The sequence below is a fragment of the Mus musculus genome, chromosome 8 (genome assembly GCF_000001635.26).
Source record: "Mus musculus strain C57BL/6J chromosome 8, GRCm38.p6 C57BL/6J".
Lineage (NCBI taxonomy): Eukaryota > Metazoa > Chordata > Mammalia > Rodentia > Muridae > Mus > Mus musculus.
The window spans coordinates 81,031,288-81,046,860 of NC_000074.6; the positions used below are offsets into that span (position 1 = coordinate 81,031,288).

The 15,573-nt window shown below is 42.8% G+C and overlaps 1 long non-coding RNA gene across 2 annotated transcripts in view; it reads left to right on the top strand.

Annotated features, from left to right (window-relative positions):
- Positions 1-1,086: 1,086 nt before the first annotated feature.
- The window catches only part of Gm9725, a 28,903-nt gene continuing 14,416 nt past the window's right edge, over positions 1,087-15,573 (top strand). The window contains exons 1-3 of one of the 2 annotated variants that reach the window (XR_001778596.1): positions 1,087-1,257; positions 6,348-6,457; positions 12,361-12,469. This is a non-coding gene — a long non-coding RNA (predicted gene 9725). The remainder of the gene's footprint in view (positions 1,258-6,347; positions 6,458-12,360; positions 12,470-15,573) is intronic. The other variant, XR_001778597.1, reaches the window with a different exon arrangement.

The following is a 15,573-nucleotide window of genomic DNA, read 5'->3' on the forward strand; positions in this document are numbered from 1 at the left end:
TCTCTCTGTCTTTTGCTTTCATTTTTGGCTTATGAACAGGGTGTCAGCTGGAAAGCCTCTGGTCTGGTACAGTCAATTGTGGAGAGCAGACATGATTGTGGGAGCCTAGAGGACACTTCAGGCCCTCCTGGAGGGAGTCAGGAGGGCTCTGCTCCTTTTGGAAATGGCAAGATACAGTATTGGTGGGAGCCAACCGAGTCTTGCTATAACTTGGTTTCTGTGTGCCCATGGCAGGGGCAAACTGTGTGTTGTCTTTCTCTGTGTTTGTTGGTGTTGGTTATCTCGTTCTGTGTTTTTGGACTTGGACTGACAACATTTTTGAACATTGGACAGATTGAATCTACCCTGTTAAACATCCTCGTTAACCACTGGAGGAGAAAACTTGTCAGTAGTAGCAAAGAAGGGCAAGTTAGTTACTCTCTGCTTCTCTGAATGGCCCACCTTCAGAGTAGAGTGGCTTCCTGTAGTGACCTTCAGCTTGCAGGTGATCAAAGCAGTAGAGGAAAGAGTCTTTAGCCAGGATCGCTTAGTCACTCAGACCAAGTGCCCTACATAGTTACTTGGAAGAATCTAGTGGAGGACTCCCCCCACCCCCACAAGATAAAAACCTTTTCCCCAAGATCCACCTCACAGATTCTGGCTGTCAGGAAGAAGGAAACACGGGAGGAGGGATCTGGACCTAAGAAAAAGTTGATTCTCCTAAGACCCTGCAACAATGGACCTGTTGCTCCAAGACCCTCCTCCTCCATATCCCCTTACCCTTTCCCCCATGGCCCCACCAGTGCCAGCACCAGCCTTGAATTCCTCAGCCCATACAGGACCAGGGCCATTGTACCCCCCCCATTTTACTGGAGGGAGGAGCTGGAGGAGACCCAAATTTCCTGGTCCTGCCATAGGGACCCAAAGTCTGAGTATTACTTCTCCTGATACCACAGTGGCTCTCCCGCTAAGGGCATATGGACCTCTAGATAAGGGTAATCAGGCTATGCAACTAGAAGGCCCAACCCACCACATTTCAGATAACCCCAAGGGAGCAATTAATCTCTTTGAGACTGTTTTATTTACTCATCAGCCTACCTGAGATGATATCCAAAAACTCATGAGAGTGCTCTTCACGACCGAAAGAGCAAGAGAGGATAATTCAGGAAGCCAGAAAGAATGCTCCCTCAGACAAAGGGGCACCATTGATTGACCAGGCTGTCCTCGACAGTGGGTTTTTCCTGACGAGACCTGACTGGGACTTTAATATGGCAAAAGGTAAGGGGCACTTGAAAGTTTACCAGCAGGCTCCATTGGCAGGTCTCAAGGGGGGCGCTTGACGACCCAAAAATTTGACCAGGGTACATGAGGTTAGACAGGGATCAGATGAGTTGCTTGCTGCCTTTCTAGAGTGACTCATAGAGACATTCCATCAGTACACATCCAATGACTCCAGCAAGGAGCACAAAGCTACTGTGACTATGGCTTTTATAGACCAGGCTATTAGAGATATCAGGAAAAAGCTTCAGAAGCTAGAGGGACAGGATACGTCATTGAGAGATTTAGTGTAGGTTGCTGAGAAAGTCTACCATAACAGGGAGACAGAGGAGGAGAAGGAACAGAGAAAGAAAAAGAAAGAAGATGAAAGGGAGATGAAAAAAAAGGAAAGTGACAGGAAAGGAATTTACAGAGAATCTTGGCTACAGTAGTTAGGGAAAGCAGAGAAGAGCGACTCCAACCAAAGAGAGATAGAAAACCCCTTGAAAAGGACCAGTGTCCAGATTGCAAGGAAATGGGTCACTGGGCCCAAGAGTGTCCTAACAAATGGAAGTTGGGGTGGAAAATCCCAGGCCTTGGGAAAAGTGTCCCCAAAGGTGTTAGCCCTGGGGGAAGATAGTGACTAGAGAGGACAGGGTTCTGATCCCCTCCCTAAACCCAGGGTAACTCTGAGAATGGAGGGGAAACCCATTCAAATCTTGGTGGACACAGTCCCAATACTTGGTCCTCTTGCAAGCCAATGGCCCCATTCCCAAGAAAAAAATCTTGGGTCCAAGGAGCCACTGGCACCAAAATGTGATCATGGACTACCCGAAGAACAGTGGACCTAGGAATGGGCTAGATATCCCATTCATTTATTGTCATCCCAGCCTGTCCCTACCCTCTGTTGGAACAAGACTTCCCCTCCAAGATGGGGGCCCAGGTCCACTTCCTGCCTGCTGGACCACAACTAACTAGCCCAAAAGGAGATCCCATGGATGGAGGAAAGACCTCTCTGACTGATCCCTGCTGGGAGCTGAGGCTTCCTGCTTTACAGATGGGAGCAGTGTTCTCCATGAAGGTCAGAGACAAGTGGGTGCTGCCATGGTGGATGGCACAAATGTCAACTTGTTAGAACCTCTACACCCCAGCATGTCAGCATAGAAACTGGACCTAATTGCCCTCGTTAAGGCCTTGGAACTTGGGGCTTGCAAGAAAATTAACATCTACATGGCTAGCAGGTATGCCTTTGCCACAGCCCACACCCAGGGGGCTATATATCAAGAAAGAAGACTGTTTATATCAGAGGGAAAAGAAATAAAAAACAAACAGGAAATCTTGGATCTCATGGATGCTCTGATGAAGCTGGAAACTGTATTATTCACTGACCAGGACATCAGAAAGGAAGAGGCTCAATGGCCTGAGGCAATAACCAGGCAGATCAAGTGGCTCAAGAAATGGCTATACAGGAGCCTATCCTGGTTATGGGCCTGCAAGAGACACCTGCTGGAAAATGGGACTGGACTAAGGGATGGCCTTTCTTAGAATATACTGAAGAAGAAAGGACTCAGATTGCTAGCACCCTACAGACTACTGCCTATAGAAGGAAGGACAATGGCCCACACAAGAAGGAAAAACTATACTCCCCAGAAAATAAGCTGAGGACTTACTTGACCAGATGCATAGATGGACTCATTTAGGGCATAAGAAGATCATCCAAGCAGTCAAGCGATCTAAGATATATGTAATGGACCCTGTAGAACAATGTAAGGCATGTCAGCAAGTAAATGCTTATGCAGCCAAACAGGGTAAGAGACCTAGGGGAGAGCTGCCTGGGGTTTATTGGGAGGTTGATTTTATAGAAGTTAAGCCAGGAAAATAGGTTACAAATACCTTCTAGTGTTTGTGGATACTTTCTCTGGATGGGCTGAGGCTTTCCCCACCAAGCAGGAAACAGCTAATGTGGTAGCCAAGAAGATATTAGTGGAAATTTTCCTGAGATTCAGAGTGCCCAAGGTAATTGTATTGGACAACAGTTCTGCTTTTGTCTCTAAGGTAAGTCAGGGATTAGATATTGGGGACCAATTGGAAGCTCCATTGTACGTACTGTCCCCAGAGCTCAGGGTAGGTAGAGGGGATGAACAGAGCCCTAAAAGAGACCTTAACTAAATTGTCTGTGGAGACTGACACTGACTGGGTGGTGCTCCTTCCCCTGGCCCTGTTCTGAGCTTGGAACACTCCCTACCATTTTAACCTGACCCCCTTTGAAATCCTGTATGGGACCTCCTCCCTTAGCCCTGGCTCCTGACCCCACCAGAGTGACTTTTCAGGATGACAGGGGTCTTATGACTCGATTACAAACTTCCCAGATCAGCCATCAGGAATTGTGGCCTAAACTTAGTGCCCTGTACAACACAGGTAACCCAGAGGTTCTACACAAGTACCAAGTTGGAGATTGTGTATATGTTAAGAGACATGATGAAAACTTGGAAGCAAAGTGGAGAGGGCCATTCCTGCTGTTGTTGAACACCTCAACCTCTGTTAAAGTGGATGGAGTAAGTCTGGGTTTATGTCATACCAACACCTACACCTAACGCCAACTAGATAGCAACCAGACACCCAAGCAACCCCTTCTGCAAGACCAGAGAAACCACAAGATGACTATGGTGTATCTTCCGCTGCTGATACTCGGCAGCTCCCACAACCTTATCAGGGTGACTTGGCAGGTGCTCTCAGTCACTGAGGATGTGGCTTGGTCCATTACAGAGGAACACCTGCATTGTATCTGGTGACCGGATCTTGTCTTTGATCTCTGTGATTTATTGGTGGGCCCTGGCTCCTGAGGTGTCCCTGCCCTGGAGACACAGGGAGAGGGATTGTCCAAATGTGGGGGATGCGGGACTTGTAAATCTAAGCTGTGTCTCAGAAGTGGCCTTGGAGGGTGGGGCTTAGGGTGTGGACACCCAAAGTTAAGGAGTATCCTTTGAGAAACCCCCATATATGTGTGCCCCAGAGATGAGAGAAGCTAGCAGCAGGTCCATCAGTGTTAGGGGCCAACCACTTTTTCTGTGCTACCCAGGGCCATGAAACATCAGGAAGCATATATTGGAGACCATTCTGGGGGTAGTTAAAGATTCAATGGCCAAGATAAGAAAAGGGTTGGCCAAGCAGAAGAGAGAAAGAACAGAGTCAGGGCGGGTTTGAGTCTTGGTTTAACTCCTCCCCTTGGTTAACCACCCTCATATCCACCTTGTTAGGATCCCTATTTGTTCTCCTGTTATTGTTGACCTTTGGACCCTGCATATTGAACAAGTTTATAACCTTGATCAAATGGAGAATAAGGACAGTACAGTTGATGGTCCTGTGCCAACAGTATGAGACCCTGAGGACAGGACCTGAAGAATTAGTTACCCAGACTCCTGAGCGTAGTTCCAGGATTGGAGCTTGTATAAGAAAAAGGGGGGAATGAGGGACCCTAAGTGGTTTTCCAGTTCCACACCCTCCTTACAGCTTTCCTCTCCAGCCTGGAGTCAAGGCTAGGCCAAGTTTCATTCTCCACCCACAGGAACATTCCTGAGTAAAAAATTCTCAGAATGTACTGACTGATAGTTACCTGCCTCTCTGTAAAGTTCCGGTAGAGTTCGATGCATTTCATGCTTGCTAACCAATAGATTTAAAGGTCAATATGTTTAGCCAATAAGTTTGAACTGTAACCTTACTGACGTAACCTGTGCCCCTAAAAAGTATAAAAACTGTTTTTAGTAGCCTTATTAATAATTCTTCTTGAGGGACTAATTGAAGGTCGACTCTGATGTGCTAGAAAATAAACCTCTTGCTTTTGCATTGATCTCCATCTTGGTGTATCACTCAGGGGCATCTCAAAGTAAGTACCACTGACTGAGGGTCGGGATCTTACAGGTCCAGAGCTGCACATCAGTCATTGGTGGCTCATTTAATATGCCACACATGGAGTAACTTTCGTCCTTGCTGTCTTTTCTGGCTGCTTGGGGAGGAGTCCAGGGCATATGTAGCCTTTATACACACTGAGTGATTCATTTCCTCACCCCTATTTAGCAGATAGATCTAAGGTATAGCAAGTTTCAACCACTTACGTTTAGTGTTTCACAGTAAGTATGCAGTATAACTGAAATGACCAGAGGCTCCTCAAGCACCACACAAAATAAAAAACATCTCTTTCCTGTCTCCCCCACTCTGTCTCTCTGTCTTCTGTTAGCCTCTGTGTCTGTGTGTCTGTCTCTGTCTGCCTCTGTCCGTCTCTGTCTCTGTCTCTCGACTCTCTCTTTCTGTGTCTCTCTCTCCTTCATCCCTCTCCCTCCTCTGCCTGAGCTAAGCCATCCATCCATCTTCTCTTGCCATCAGACACTGGCATGTGTGTGGGGTATCTTTACCTGTGTGTGTTGAATTCTGTCCATCAGGCTTGTTGGCAAGCTTCTGTACACACTGAGCCACCTCACAAGCTCTCAAATTTGATCTTTATATTCAAACTTCTTTATACAAACCACTTTTGGGTTAGCACTGTCTTGGTATCTTTCCCCTGAAGTGTTTCTCATAATAATTCATTCCTTTGTTCATGTCTTCATTCAATGTAATAAACAGTTGTGGGGAATCTACAATAGAAGTATCAAGCCTTGTGGTGAGCACTGGCAACAAAGATCTGTGTTTGGAAATGGATAACATTGAAAATATCTTTAAATACTGAAAATTTCAGAGACCTCCATCCAGCTTTTACTTTTTGGGGCTTAAAATCTTTGATTGCTGTGAAAGGCTTATAACTTAAGATTCAATTGAGTTGCTCAACTGCAAACCAAAACCTATAAAAGCTGATGAAATGTCAAGGTGAACGACATCTTTCTGTGAATAAATTTTTCTAACTCCATCTTGTGTAAATTAGTTTTAGATCAAACAGAAGTTAGTTTTTTTTTTTTAAGGGATGAGATTAAAAAAGAGGTGTTTGTGAGAGAGGTCCTATGGAATGATATGTACACGTGTTACAGAGGAAGCTTTGGTGGGCTGTGCTGAAATTGCATGTTTTAGATTATTTTAAAATCAAGGCAATTTAAATCTCATTTCAACTGTAATTTCATTTACAGGATTATCTGAATAGCCATATTGCAGCGTCTTCTTTCCCAAGAGTAATTGTGCCTGCCAACTGCCGTGCCACCTCACCATTTGGAGAGCATTGCAGCATGTTGTGAGCTAGGTATTTGACCTAAATTTCTTTCTTCACTATAGCCTTACTGAAGATAGCATCCTTTCTCTGGTTTCTCTGGATCATAGTGCTTCACATCTGACAGACATCTATAGCTATGTCAAATAGAAGAGTTAGTGATGTGCTAGTTTGTCATACATGAGTTATGAAGGAGTTTGAATTCTTTTGTAAACTACTGGGCTGCTATATTTATTTGTTGAGGTCATGAAAATTAAGAATTAGAAAACATATTTGAGCCAATCAACAAATATCATATCTTTTTAAAATAGCTTGTGTAAAGAAGACTTGAAGAGTTTAAACTCGGTGCACAGCTGGCCACTAGTCGATTGTAGATTCTCAGTCTGCTTCCCTAGCTGGCTTAGAACTCACTCTGTAGACCAAGATGGTCTTGAACTTACAGAGACTTGCCTGTCTCGGCTCCTGAGTGCTGAGAGTTAAAGGTCCTTCACTATGCTTGGCCTATAAAGAGATTTCTGTGCTAGATGAACCATCCTTTAGAAAGCTTGAAGGGAAAGTCTTACTTTCTCTAGTCTTAAATCTTACACCTTTTCCTCCTGTATTCTCCATTGTAAACCTGGGACTACCCCACATTTGTGTGTGATTTGAGTCACCATTTTTACTTCCCAGTGACATGTTTCAGACAAATTGCCCCCCCCCAACCCTTAAGTTTAGTTTAGAATGAGCTAGGTATGGTGGCACATGCCTTTAATCCCAGAACTCAGGAGGTAGAGGCAGGCAGGTCTCTAGGAGTTCTAGGCCACTGTGGTTTAGAGTTCCAGGACAGCAAGGGCCACATAGAGAGATCTTGTCTCAAAAAACAAAACAAAATGGAAAAAAAAAAAGAAAAAACAAAACCAAACCACAAGCAACCTGCAAACACCCTTCCCTGAAAAAAAAACCTCAACCTGGAAACAGTGAATGAGAGTCAAACCTGATAGTACATGTCTGAGTTCTAGCACGCAGGAGGTGGAGGCAGGAGGTCTTGGCTAGCCTTAGCAACACAGTGACTTCAGCACCAGCCTGGACCATACTGAGTGATCCAGCTAACAAAACCGAGAGCTGATTGTGTTATTTATTGGTAGACTGCTTGCATCAAATGTTTATGGCCCTGAGGAAAAAATGTTTTAAAAGCAGATTATTCACTTGAGAAAGAATTAACTACTAAACTAAGTATAATATCTTATAGGACCCTTACAGTATCATATAAAATGTTTATTTGTGTTTCAGGTATCGAAAGATGACATAGACTACACACAGGAATAGTCAACCCATTTCCTCATTGATATATAACCAGATAACAGTATTCCAATGTGTCACCACAGTCAGCTTTGCTGGTACAAACTGGGTCTGATATACTGATGCACAGTATAGGAGACTGACATCTCCATCTCAGAACCGCTCCCCATCACAGCAGCTCCTATGTGCTTCTTAGCAAACAGAAAGATCTTTGCCCCTATTCATTTTTTTGACCAATATTTCACTTAGATGATTGTTTTCTCCTGTCAACTCACAATACCTGGTGTTAAGGAGAGTCTCCTAGTTTTCGTTAGACACTATCCTCCCTAGTTTACATGGGATGTTTTGTTTGGTCTCTATAGCTTAGGAAGTTTAAAGTTCAGTCCTCAGATCACTTTTCTGTTTTCTGCTTAGATAGTGTATTCTAGTCTTGTCCTTTAAAATGCCACCCATGTGTTGATAGGTCTTATTTTTTAAATATATATATTTCACCTTCTCTATGAGGCTATTATACCCAGCAATCTGCTTTTTGACTCAAATTGGGTATAAAATGAACATTTCAAGCCTAACATCTTCTTCTGCAGGGTTCATAGAGATCCTAGAAGGAGGAATTTGATGGAGACATTAATTTAGGACAAAGTGTTCCAAGGTAGCTCAAACTCTGCACATTGTTCATCTGTGGGTCTCTGTATTAGTTCCCATCTACTGTAGGAGGGAGTTCTCTGAAGATGGCTGAGCAACACCTTGATACATGAGCACAGCAGAATATTGTTAGGAGCTATTTTATTGCTATGGTTCATTAGCAGAACAGTAATATTTGGACCATAGGCCCATGGATCACCTAGCATCAATCAGGTCCTTGGCCACTCAGTGTCAAGCATGGGTTCATTCTCATGGAGTGGGCCTTATATCCAGATATTGGTTGGTCACTCCCACAGGTTTTGTGCCTCTATTGCACTAGCACATCCTTCAGGCAGGACACCATTATAGATGGAAAGGTTTGCAGTTGAGTTGTTCTTTACCTTTCTCCTTTGGTAGCATGTAGAGCATATTCCAGTATCCTAGTCAGTAGGCGTAAAAAGGCACCAGCTCATCATTTCCTCATTTAGTGAGCTGTGTAGGTTTTGTCTTCAGCAGCAGGGCCTTAACATCATTTCTGGAGAATAACCAATGGCCTTGGTGATGGCTTGGGTTGTTTGGGGGTTCCCGTGGGGCCACTTTGGCCAACAACTCTATTATATATAACCCATTCCCAGAACTTAAGGGTTCATTTGGTGGCGAGAGATATCCAGTTGGTGCTCAGTTTCCTTGGTTATTTGGCAAATCCATTTAGATCACCTTCAAATATATATATATATATATATATATATATATATACATACATATATATATATATATATACATACATATATATATATATATATATATATATATATATATATATATATATATATATATATATATATAGTGAAACATGGTGGTTGGAAAATGTATGGGCCCCATAGACTGTTGAAATGCTTGGTCATAGGGAATGGCACTATTGGCGGGGTGACCTTTGAGGAAGTATGTCACTGTGGGGGTGTGCTTTGAGGTCTTGAGCTATACCCAGTGTAGTACACAGTTTCCACTTGCCTGTGAATCAATATGTAGAGCTCTCATCTCCTTCTCCAGCACTATTTCTGCATTCTTCTTGCCATGATGATAATGGGCTAAACCTCTGAAATTTCAAGCCAGCCCCAGTTAAGTGTTTTTCTTTATAAGAATTGCTATGGTCATAGTGTCTCTTCATAGCAATAGAACCCAACCTAAGACAGTAAGTTTCTACTGTATCATTTCCATATGACCTATACAGGCCAACTAAATATTTTACAATTTAACTGCCTTCTCACAATATTTGGGGGCAGACAGACCACACAAATGATGCACCCAGCCCACCACTTCGTCTGACAACTGTAAGTAGTAGGTATTCAGGTTACCCAAACTTCCGACTTAACTATAAATCAAGGGGTTTCAACCCTTCCTCATCTATTCAAAGCACAATTCTCTGTGTCCACAAGAACATCTCCTGTAGTCTTTCTAATTGATGCTCATTCTTGGAATCCATGTTTCTGGTTTGCTTTTATAGTTTCTCCAGGGTTGATTTTAGGTGACAAAACTAGCAGCCCATGCTAGTTTACCATACTGAGAAGCGTAGTTTAACCTTAATGAGATCAAAATACATTTGCTTTTATAAAATTCTTGAATGATCAGAGTCATTCTTTTATTTTTTTGTTGTTGTTTTCCTTTTTTTTTTTTTTTGTTTGTTTTTCGAGACAGGGTTTCTCTGTGTAGTCCTGGCTGTCCTGGAACTCACTCTGTAGACCAGGCTGGTCTCGAACTCAGGAATCTGCCTGCCTCTGCCTCCCGAGTGCTGGGATTAAAGGCGTGCGCCACCACTGCCTTCTTTTATTTTTTTTAAAGTGAGCTTTTTAATGTCTCTGTCTTTGAAGTATAAAATAGTTCATTTATAAACACAAAAATTCAATGCAGCGTACTGTTTAGGAAAAAGGAGTTCATTAGTCTGTAAAATACTCCATCCCTCCTGGGTCTTGGTTCTCATGAGAAGAAGTGTGAGTCTTTTAAAAATCATTTTAACTTCCTATATCTACTGGGTAGGTAATCAGAAAACCAGGTTGGATGTCTACTGCTGTGACTATCTGTTTAATTTTGACAGCTTCTTTAAAACTTACACAACTAGAAAGTTCTATCTCAAAAGTGAAAAGGTGTGCATTGGGCCTCTTTTTGTTCTGTAAGTTTATAAGGACAATTTTGTGGGATTTTTCAATAATTTACTTAAATTAGATTCTTTAAAGCCTTACAGTGTGAAATCATTAATTATGATTGATAAAACGCCTTCCAGTTGAAGACAAGCAGCATGAGATGCTAATGAGATATAAACTACTAACCCCCAAGATTGACAATGAACGGTTGTGGGGAAATGGATCTGTCAGCAACGTGCTTGGGCACAAGCATCAGGACCTGAATTTAGTCCTCAGCACTCATGTCAGGAGCTGGATGTGCTGCTGTGTGCCTGTAGTCACAGGCTGGAGAGACTGAGGCCTGCTAGATTACTGCTGTTGCTGAATCAGTGAGCTTCACTGAGAGACCTGTTCTCAGAATATAAGGTGGAGGTGACTGAGGACACCAAGGTTGACCTCTGGCCTCTACATTCATTTGTTTTTAAGATTTTTTTGTTTTGTTTTTTGTTTTTGTTTTTCAAGACAGGATTTCTCTGTCTAGCCCTGGCTGTCCTGGAACTCACTTTGTAGACCAGGCTGGCCTCGAACTCAGAAATCCGCCTGCCTCTGCCTCCCGAGTGCTGGGATTAAAGGCGTGCGCCACCACACCCGGCTGGCCTCTACATTTATGCACACATACATATGCAAGCATATACATACACCCCCCCACATGCACACACATATACAATACACATACACGTACACATACCATACACAATCCATTCATATGAATGTATAATGACAAGACACTTGTTTATGAGCAGGAAATGGGATCTTACCAGACATGCTTCTTCCAGCACTTTCCTCTTGAATCTCCTTGCCTTTAGAACTGTGTTACCTAATCTGATTGTTTTTCTCACAGCCTGAAAGGACTAGGTTAGATGAAGAGGTAATTAATGACTTCTCAGAAGCGATGTCGGGGGAGGCTTCAGTGAAGAACCAACATACAAACTCATCGTGAAGATTGAGCAGGAATCCATCATATTACAACTGAGTTTTGCTATCAAATTTCCACTCTGGAAAATGCCCCTAAAGCCCACGAATATGTGCAGCTCCAGGAGACGGTGACCCTAGGGTAGGAGTGGATTGTGTAACTAATGAGACAGCGACAACAGGCTTATGACTTAACCTTTTACGTTTTAAAATTCCATCACAGAGCAAGGGGGAAAAGGTAAGTACCAGGGAAGCCTGCTTGAAAGCTCCGAGTTGTAACACTTCAGAGAAAGGGGGATGCTGTGGTGTGGAGCACTCTGGCCCTCTTTGGAGGAGGTGGAGCTCATCCTTACAAATGGAGAGTTGACTACTTAGGTAAAGGAAGAGTCTTCATTGCTGTGTGTACTCAGGAAGGGAATATTGTCAAAGAGAGGAATAACCAGATGTTGTCTGAGTTAGGGCTTCCATTGCTGCGAACTGGGAAGCACGGTGGCAGCGTCCAGGCAGGCACGGTGATGGAGAAGGTGCTGAGAGGTCTACATCTTGTTCCAAAAGGACCAGGAGAAGAGTGACATACAGGCAGCTAGGAGGAGGGTCTCAAGGCCAACCCCCACAATGTTACACTTTCTCCAACAAGGCCACACCTCCTAATAGTGCCACTCCCTGGGCCACGCATATTAAAACCACCACAGATGTCATGGAGCTTGCCTATACAGACTTCTTCAGAGACAGAACCATGTATACATATTGTTATCTATAACAGTGACCTCATAGAATTAGATTTTCTATGACATCATTGCCATCTTAGTTTGTGTAATCATACTCTATGTTGTTTGTACAGTGACAGAATTATATTGGATACATATCTCAGAATATATGCTTGTCATTAAGAAATATATGCTACACATAAGAAGATTTATTAATAAGAATTGTCTCATGTGATTATAGAGGTAAGAAGTTCCCCAAGACTCCATGTGAGAGCTAGAAACCCAGGAGAGCCAGCTCTGCAATAGTGAAAGTGTGAAGGCGGGAGAGTCAGGATTGCCAGTGTCTGATGGTAAGAAAAGATGGAATCCAGTATAGCTCAGGCAGGGGAAGGGGTGGGAAGAAGAAGAAAAGAAGAAGAAGGAGGAGGAGGAGGAGGAGGAGGAGGAGGAGGAGGAGGAGGAGGAGGAGGAGGAGGAGGAGGAAGAGAAAGGAGAAGGAGAAAGGAGGAGAAGGAGAAGAAGAAGAAAAAGAAAAAGAAAAAGAGAGAGAAGAGAGAGAGAGGGAGAGGGAGGGAGGGAGAGAGGGAGGGAGGGAGAGAGGGAGGGAGGGAGGGAGGGAGAGGTATTTATCATTCTACTCTGTTTGGGCCTTCTGTGGATTAGTTGATACATATCCAAATTGGTTATGTTGTTCTTTATGCAGTCTGCCAATTTAAGTATTAATCTCTTCTGGGAATATACCTAATTGACATGCCTAGAAACAATGTGTTACTAGTTTTAGCCCTCTAGGTATCGTTTGTCCCAGACAATTGGTTATGCAAAATAAAGTATCACAGAGCTAAAGTACGATATCCTCACTGCCTTTTCAAGGTTGTTTTCATTGGGGAATGGGTAGAGTTGGGTCTCAGAATGAGCAGATGTGAACCAGTGAGGAATAAAGTGGGAACAAAGACAGGGGTGGGAATGTAGAAACATTCTTGTTCTGGAAAGCTGGCTGTTTGCCAGGGAGCCAGTGGTGATACGTAGGAATAAATCAGAAAACTAGTAATAGCTGAGTAATGAAAATAATATTCTGTGAATTAAAGTTCTGCCACTCGAGGAAATTTTGTTGTATTTTTGAATGCCTTTCAGTAGAGGGGTTGACAGGGAATTTGAGCTGCTAGGAGGTATTTTAGCACCAGTGACTTTCAAGATTTTTTTGATTGTGATCCTCAGTAAATAGGTGAAATTTAATTATGCCCATTTTACATGTATATGCTCAAACACACAATGGAAATTAGAAACACCTTTTACTATAGTAGAGATATTGACATTTTCCTTGTTATTTTCATTTTTTTTGATAGTTAATTATCATGATTTCTTGTGCACAGTGAATTTCAGCTTTGGCCATTGTGAGTCTGAACTTCGCACAAGATTTATTTTGACCATGGAAAGGATTATAAAACCTAAAAGCATTTTGAGTATTTATAAAACTTTTATTAATCATTTAACTTGCAACTCATTTACAAACTTTCTAAGTTTAATTTTATGTGAAATAGGAATAAGCAGTTTTCGAGGACAGTTGTCTTATTCCAATTTAATCTAGCTGGGTAGACTAACTCAGTTAAGCAGTAAATCCCATTTGTAAGCTTAATTGTATTTTCTGAAGCTTTCTAAATGGCATTTAACAAATTTAACATATTTGATTTTCCTTGAAGTCCTTCAAATGCCTTATTAGGCAAGCTATTAGTTTATCTAGGAAAACTCCCCTAAGAATTTGACTATTAGAAGCCTAATAAATTAAACTTAGAAATGGGCCAAAATCCCAGGCTCTTCTGGGCACAGCTGTCATGTGAGAAATAGCCCCTAAACTTATTGATGTAGTCTCGAAAATCTCTCTGGAAAAGAAGGAACAATTTTCATTAAATTATTAAACAATTTATCTGACAAATCTTATTTATTTAGTACATATATATATATTTTTTAAAAATTGAAATGATTTTTCATGGGCACATGCAATATGCCACTCCAGTTTCCCCACTCCAGCTCTTCATTTCTAACATTTCCTCCTCGCAAGATCATACATTCTCTTTACTTTTATTGTTTTGATAACACACAAAGTCAGTTCATGTTACCCATGTGTGTGTGAGTATGGGGCCATCCAGTGTAACCTGGAAACCTACCACTGGCCTCAGTAGAGTGGCCCTACCTCCTCTATCTGCTTCTTAATAAAGGGAGGGGCTTAGAGAGTATCTTCTGCTGCTGTTTCTGCCAGAATTTTGGCTGGACTGATTGGTGCATGTAACAATGGCTCCTGTGAGTTCCTGAGGCAGGAGCGGAGGCCATGGAAGATAGTTGCTTACTGGCTTGCTCCTCCTGGCTTATTTCTCCTGGCTTGCTCAGCTTTCTTTCTGATAACATCCAGAAAACACTTGTCCAGCAGGAGCACTACCCCAAATCAGTCACTAATGAAGATAAACCCACAGATTGAGCATAGGCCAATCTTAAGAGACCTTCTCTCAATTGAGATTTCTTCCCCCCAATTTTGTCTAAGTCTGGGTCAAGTTGACAAAACAACCTACATACTGTGTAAATCTAGATTATACCTCACACACCTAGAAAGTAGAGCATTCGATTGAAACAGCATTCCAAAGAAACAACTAGAATACAACTGTGGATATCACATCTGTGCAGTTCTTAGCCTCTTGAGTGTTGGGTATTAATTGATCTGTTTCCACGAAGCCATCTTCTTCTTAGGAAAATTTTGGAAATCCTGGCTCATCCATGTGTGCATGCGTGTGTGTGTCACTGTATTTGAAATCTGTATCTGAGGTAGTTCTTCCAAATGTCAATTCTCCAAAGTATGGATGAGAGTCCTTCTTTAGCATTCTGGTTTTTTTACTCTTTTATTTTTTATTTTTAATTTATTTTTTACACTCCATATTCCATTCCCTGCCACCCCTATCCATCCTCTCACTGCTCCACATCCCACACCTCCTCCCCACCCAACCCTGTCTCCATGTGGATGTCCCCGCCCCCCCCCCCCCACTACCTGACCTCTAAACTCCCTGGGGCTTCCAGTCTCTTGAGGGTTAAGTGCATCATCTCCGAATGAACACAGACATGGAAGTCCTCTACTGTATGTGTGTTGGGGGCGTCATATCAGCTGGTGTATGCTGTCTGTTTGGTGGTCCAGTGTTTGAGAGATCTTGGGGGTCCAGATTAATTGAGACTGTTGGTCCTCCTGCAGGATCCCCCTTCTCCTCAGCTTTTTTTCACCCTTCCCTAATTCAACAACAGGGGTCAGCTGCTTCTGTCCATTGGTTGGCTGCAAATATATGCATCTGACTCTTTCAGCTGCTTGTTGGGTCTTTCGGAGGGCAGTCATGATAGATCCCTTTTTGTGAGCACTTCATAGCCTCAGTAATAGTGTCAGGCTTTGGGACCTCCCCTTGAGCTAGAACTCACTTTGGGC